Here is a 6,000-nt window from a genome sequence, read left to right as displayed (position 1 = left end):
TATTTAGGTACAGTATATTAGGCGATTTTGTGGAGATTTGTTAACTTGAAGTTAGGATATTTTTACCATATGGTTTGGGGAGTTGCAAAGATAATGTATTTCTCTAAGGATAGTCTTGTCAAAATATCATGATGTGGCAAGAAATCTTTAAGTCAGTGGAGACCTCTTTTAAGATAGAATCAGTGGGCTTATCTTGTTAAATCACATACAGGCTGAGGAATTTTCTCTTCTTTTGACAATTCTTTTGACTTTTGACAATTACTTTTTTTCAGGTAATATTTTTTACCCAAACTCACACCACACAGGTTTTATCCATTTCTTCTACAAATCTCCCCTTTGATACTTCTTGAAAAATGCTGTCAAATAAAGTGAAAATGAGTACATGATTTAGATATAAAGGCTGATACTATAAGCAAATTGGGAGAGCAATGAATAGTTTACCTGTCAGATTTATGGAGAATGGAATGATTTATGACCAAACAAGAGATACAGAATGTTATTAAATACAAAACGGGTAATTTTTATTACATTAAATTCAAAAGTTTTCACACAAACAAAGCCAATGCAACCAAGATTGGAAGGGAAGCAGAAAACTGGGAAAGAATTTTTACAGTCAGTGTCTCTGATAAAGGCCTATAACTAAAATATATAGAAAATTGCATCAAATTTAGAGGAAGACAAGTCATTCCCCAATTGATAAATAGTCAAAGGTTATGAATAGGCAGTTTTCAGAGGAAGAAATTAAAGCTATCTATAAGGATATGAAAAAAGCTCTAGGGGGAGGTGGAGCCAAGATGGCAGAGTAGTAAAAGTGACTTGCTTGAGTTCCCCCTCAAACTCCTCCAAATACCTGTAAAAATGACTCTAAACAAAGTGTAGAGCAGCAGAACTCACAAAAAGACAGAGTGAAACAAATTTCCAGCCTAAGACAACCTGATGGTTGTTGGGAAAGATCTGTTGAGCCAGGCTGGGGAGGAGTTTAGTTCAGCATATGGGCCACACAGTCAAAGACTGGCCTTAGTGAACATGGAACCGGCCTCATGGGACTGAATCACAGAAAGCTGTGGTTGTTTCCAGACTTCTCATCCCACAAATGCCAAAGAAAACTTAGAAGGTTACTAGGAAAGGGCTGTCAGACATGGATGACAGAGGAGAGAGGAGCACAGACTGGCCCCAGTCCTGGTGCAGCCCCAGGGTAGCAGCTGCTTCTGGAGCTCTTGGCCGACAGACAGTAGGGGGATAAAGAAGCTGATCAGAGTGGGATTGCATGGATCTCTTTGCTAGTCCTGAGGAAGGATTCTCTTGCTTGCCCCATGCTTGAATCTGGGTCACAGTCCTGGGTGGTAGCCCTGGGGTGAGGAGGAGTGTTGGAATGGTAGTGCCTGTGGCAGTGGTGCAGAAAGAATCCTCTTCAGTTTCAAGACAGAAAAGAGTGCTTTTGGTCACTCATAGACCACAGTACAGGCCAGGAAAGGGCAAAGGCTCCTTGCCTTTGATCATACTACCTTGGAAGAACTGAAAATTTACAGGTCCCTAGAAGTATCTCTGAAAACAGTTGCAAAAATCCCTGAAGCTTGGAACAGTACACCCTCCATGTTGGAAGCAGACCCCTACCTTAACAAAGAGTTTAAAAGCCAAGTAATTGTCTGGGAGCATGAGCAAACAGTACACACACACACACAAAAAAAAAAAACTCAGACAATAGAATCTTCCATTGGTGACAAAGATCAAAACATATAACCAGAAGAAGACAACAAAGTCAAAACTCCTACATCTAAAGCCTCCAAGAAAAATATGAATAGGTCCAGGTCATGAAAGAGCTCAAAAAGGAGTTTGAGATGCAAGTAAGAGAAGTAGAGGGAAAACTGGGAAGAGAAATGAGAGTGATGCAAGAAAATCATGAAAAACAAGTCAACAGCTTGATAAAGGAGATCCAATAAATACTGAAGAAAATAACACCTTAAAAAATAGACTAACCCAAAGGACAAAAAGAAGTCCAAAAAGCCAATGAGGAGAAGAATGTCTTAAAAAGCAGAATTAGCTAAATGGAAAAGGGAATCCAAAAGCTCACTGAAAAGAATAAATCCTTAAAAATTAGAATGGAGCAAATGGAAGCCAATAACTTTACGAAAAATCAAGAAATTAAAACAAAACAGAAGACAATGTGAAATATCTCATTGGAAAAAAACAACTGACCTGGAAAATAGATCCAGGAGGGAGAATTTTAAAATATTAGACTGCCTGAAAGCCATGATCAAAAAAAGAGCCTAGATATCATTTTTCAAGAAATTATCAAGGAAAATTACCTTGATATTCTAGAACCAGATGGTAAAATAGAAATTGAAGGAACCCTCCAATCACCTCCTGAAGGAAATCTCCAAAGGAAAATTCCTAGGAATATTATAGCCAAATTCCAGAGTTTCCAGGTCAAGGAGAAAATATTGCAAACAGCCAGAAAGAAACAATTCAAGTCTTACGGAAATGCAATCAGGATAATACAAGATTTAGCAGCTTCTGCATTAAGAGACTGGAGAGTTTGTAACAATATTCTGAAGGCCAAAGGAGCTAGGATTATAACCAAGAATCACCTACCCAACAAAACTGAATATAATTCTTCAGGGGGAAAAATGGATATTCAGTGAAACAGAGGACTTTTCAGCATCCTTGATGAAAAGACCAGAGCTGAATAGGAAAATTGACTTTCAAATACAAGACTCAAGAGGAGCATGAAAAGGTAAACAGGAAAGAGATATTATAAAGGACTTATTAAAGTTGAACTGTTTACATTCCTACATGGAAAGATATTTGTAACTCATGAGACCTTTCTCAGTATTAGGGCAGTTAGAGGGAATATACATAAACAGAGGGCACAGGGTAAGTTGAATATGAAGAGATGATATGTAAAAAATAAAATTATGGGGTGAGAGAGGATTGTACTGGGAGGAGAAAGGGAGAGGTATAATGGCGTAAATTATCTCACATAAAAGAGGGAAGAAAAACTTTTACTGTGGAGGGGGAAGGTGAGAGGGAATGAATGAATCTTACACTCATCAGATTTGGCTTAAGGAGAAAATAACATGCACATTGGGTATGGAAATCTATCTTACCCTACAGGAAAATAGGGGTGAAGGGAATAAGAAAGGGGGGGCGGTGATAGAAGGGAGGTAGATTGGAGAAGGGGATAATCAGAAGCAAACACTTTTGAAGAGGGACAGGGTCAAAGGAGAGAATAGAGTAAATGGAGGATGTGGGGTAGGATGAAGGGAAATACAGTTAGTTTTTCACAGCATGGTTATTATGGAAGTGTTTTGCATGACTACACATGTATAACCTACACTGAGTTGTTTGCCTTCTCAATGAGGTTGGGTGGGGAGGGAGGAAAGGAGATAATTTGGAACCCAAAGTTTTAGAAACAAATGTTAAAAATTGTTGTTACATGCAACTGGGAAATATGATATAGGCAATGGGGTAGAGGAATCTATCTTGCCCTACAGGAAAATAGTAGGAGAAGGGCATAAGATAAGAGGGGGGTGACAGACAGGAGAGTAGATCATGGGAAGGGGTATTCAGAATGCACACTGTCTTGGGCAGGGAGGGGAGAGATGGAGAGAAAATTTGGAAGTCAAAATCTTTTGGAAGTGAATGTTGGGAACTAAAAATAAATTAATTAATTTTTAAAAAAAAGGAAAAAAAGCTCTAAATCACTATTGACTAGAGAAATCCAAATCAAAATAAATCTCAAGTACCATATCATGCCCATCAGATTGGCTAACAAGACAAAACAGGAAAATGATAAATGTTGGAGAAGATGTGGGAAAATTGGAACATTAATGCATTGTTGAAGTTGTGAACTGATCCAACAATTCTGGAGAGCAATTTGGAACTATGCCCAAAGAGCTATGAAAAATGTGCATATCTTTTGACCCAGCAATACCAGTTCTAGGTCTATATCCCCAAAAGATCACAAAAATTGGGGAAAGACCTACATGTGCAAAAATATTTATAACAGCTCTTTTTTTTAAGGGGATGCTTATCAACTAGAGAATGGCTGAACAAGTTATGGTATATGAATGTAATGCAATGCTATTGTGCTGTAAGAAATGATGAGCAGATGGACTTCAGAAAAGCCTAGAAGGACTTATATGAACTGTTACAGAGTGAAGTGAGCCAAACCAAAAGAATATTTTACACAGTAACAGCCACATTGTGTGATGACTGACTTTGGTCTTCTTAGCAATACAAGGATCTAAGACAACTCCAAAACAACCATGATGGAAAATGCCATCCACATCCAGAGAAAGAGCTATAGAGTCTGAATGCAGATCAAAGCACACTACTTGCTTTCTTTTTTTGTTTTGTTTTGTCTCTTCTTTCTTGTAGTTCCTCTCATTGGTTCTAATTCTTCTTTACAACATGCCTGATATGAAAATGTTTAATAAGAATGTATATGTGGAGCCTGTATCAGATTGCATGACATCTTGAGGAGGTGAGGTGGGGGGAGGTGGAGAAAATTTAAATCTCAAAAGCTTATGGAAGTGAATGTTGAAAACTAAAAATAAATTAATTAATTAAAAAAAAAAAGAAATACATCAAATGTGGATTACTCAGTACATAGTTTTACAATACAATGAGTCATTTGTGCAGCAAAATAGGAATCTTAGTCCAAAGGGGGTGGTAATGAAACAAAGATGTAGAGAACAAATCCTACAAAATTCAAAACACTCTCTTAAAGACTAAATAGGAAACATCAATCAAAATCAATTGTACTACAAGAAATGTGTGAAGAAATAAAAATCAGCTTGATAACCTTGGTCTTAACTTTGCAATATGATTAGGACATTTTAAGACACAGTGGAAAATAAACAACATTATAATGAAGTGGACAAAAAAGGAGTAGGAATTGCATCTTAATGTCTATTTAGATGACTGATTTCATGTTCTGTGTTCTTGAGTTTAGATGTAAATCTGCTTTTGGCAAACATTTTTCCCTTAGAAATGCTAACTCAAAAGGATCTTTCCTAGACCACTATCCACAAATCATCTAGCTTGGCCGCTTACAGGGGGATGGACCTTTTCAGCTTGTTTCTAAGACAGATTCACATTTTTTCTTAGTAAAATCGCTTGCCAGCTTCCAAGTATAATGATCCTGGCAGAATTTGCCTAGGTAATACTGCTAAAACCTGCTAGTGATAAGATTTAGTATTTTTAGTAGAGTCTGACAAAATCTAATTACATTGCTCTTCACATATGTTCTAATGTACTTACAAAATCTAATTATATTGCTCTTGAGAAGCAAGTAAGAGAAGTAAAGGAAAAACTGGAAAAAGAAATGAGAGTAATGCAAGAAAATCATGAAAAATAAGTCAATAGCTTGCTAAAGGAAACCAAAAAAAAAAAATACTGAAGAATATAACACCTTAAAAAATAGCCTAGCCCAAACAGCAAAAGAAAGAATGTGAGACAGTAAAGATATAATCTTACATATGAAAATAAAATTACTGAACCAATTAGCAAGGAAATTGCAAATCTAAGACCTGATTTATTCTAATTGTGTGCATGAGGAAGTTGAGAGAAGTAATGGCCACAAAATCAGAACAGTAGAAATAAAAGGGTCCTTTATGCCTCCATCTCATTGTAGTAGGATTAGTGATACTAGGTGATTGTAATAGTAAGATTCATTGAAATAACTTTTGTAGTTCTTTTGTTGTGGGCAGATAAATTTGCTATGAAAGAAGTCACATGGTTTAAGAAATTCCCTCAGCTCTGTTTCATTTCTGATAAAAGTAACAAATACTTTTTAGAAATAGGCAATCATGTAACAATTGCACATTATTCAGGCTCATGTTCTACTAGGTGGGAAACATTTATTGAGAAAGGAAAGAGTGGGGCAGCTAGGTGATGCAGTGGATAGAGCACCAGCCCTGGATTCAGGAGGACCTGGTTCAAATCCAGCCTCAGATACATAACACTTACTAGCTGTGTGACCCTAGGCAAGTCACT

The sequence above is a fragment of the Phascolarctos cinereus genome, unplaced genomic scaffold (genome assembly GCF_003287225.1).
Source record: "Phascolarctos cinereus isolate Bilbo 61053 unplaced genomic scaffold, phaCin_HiC Scaffold_3;HRSCAF=262, whole genome shotgun sequence".
Classification (NCBI taxonomy): domain Eukaryota; kingdom Metazoa; phylum Chordata; class Mammalia; order Diprotodontia; family Phascolarctidae; genus Phascolarctos; species Phascolarctos cinereus.
Note: the sequence above shows the minus strand (reverse complement) of the source record.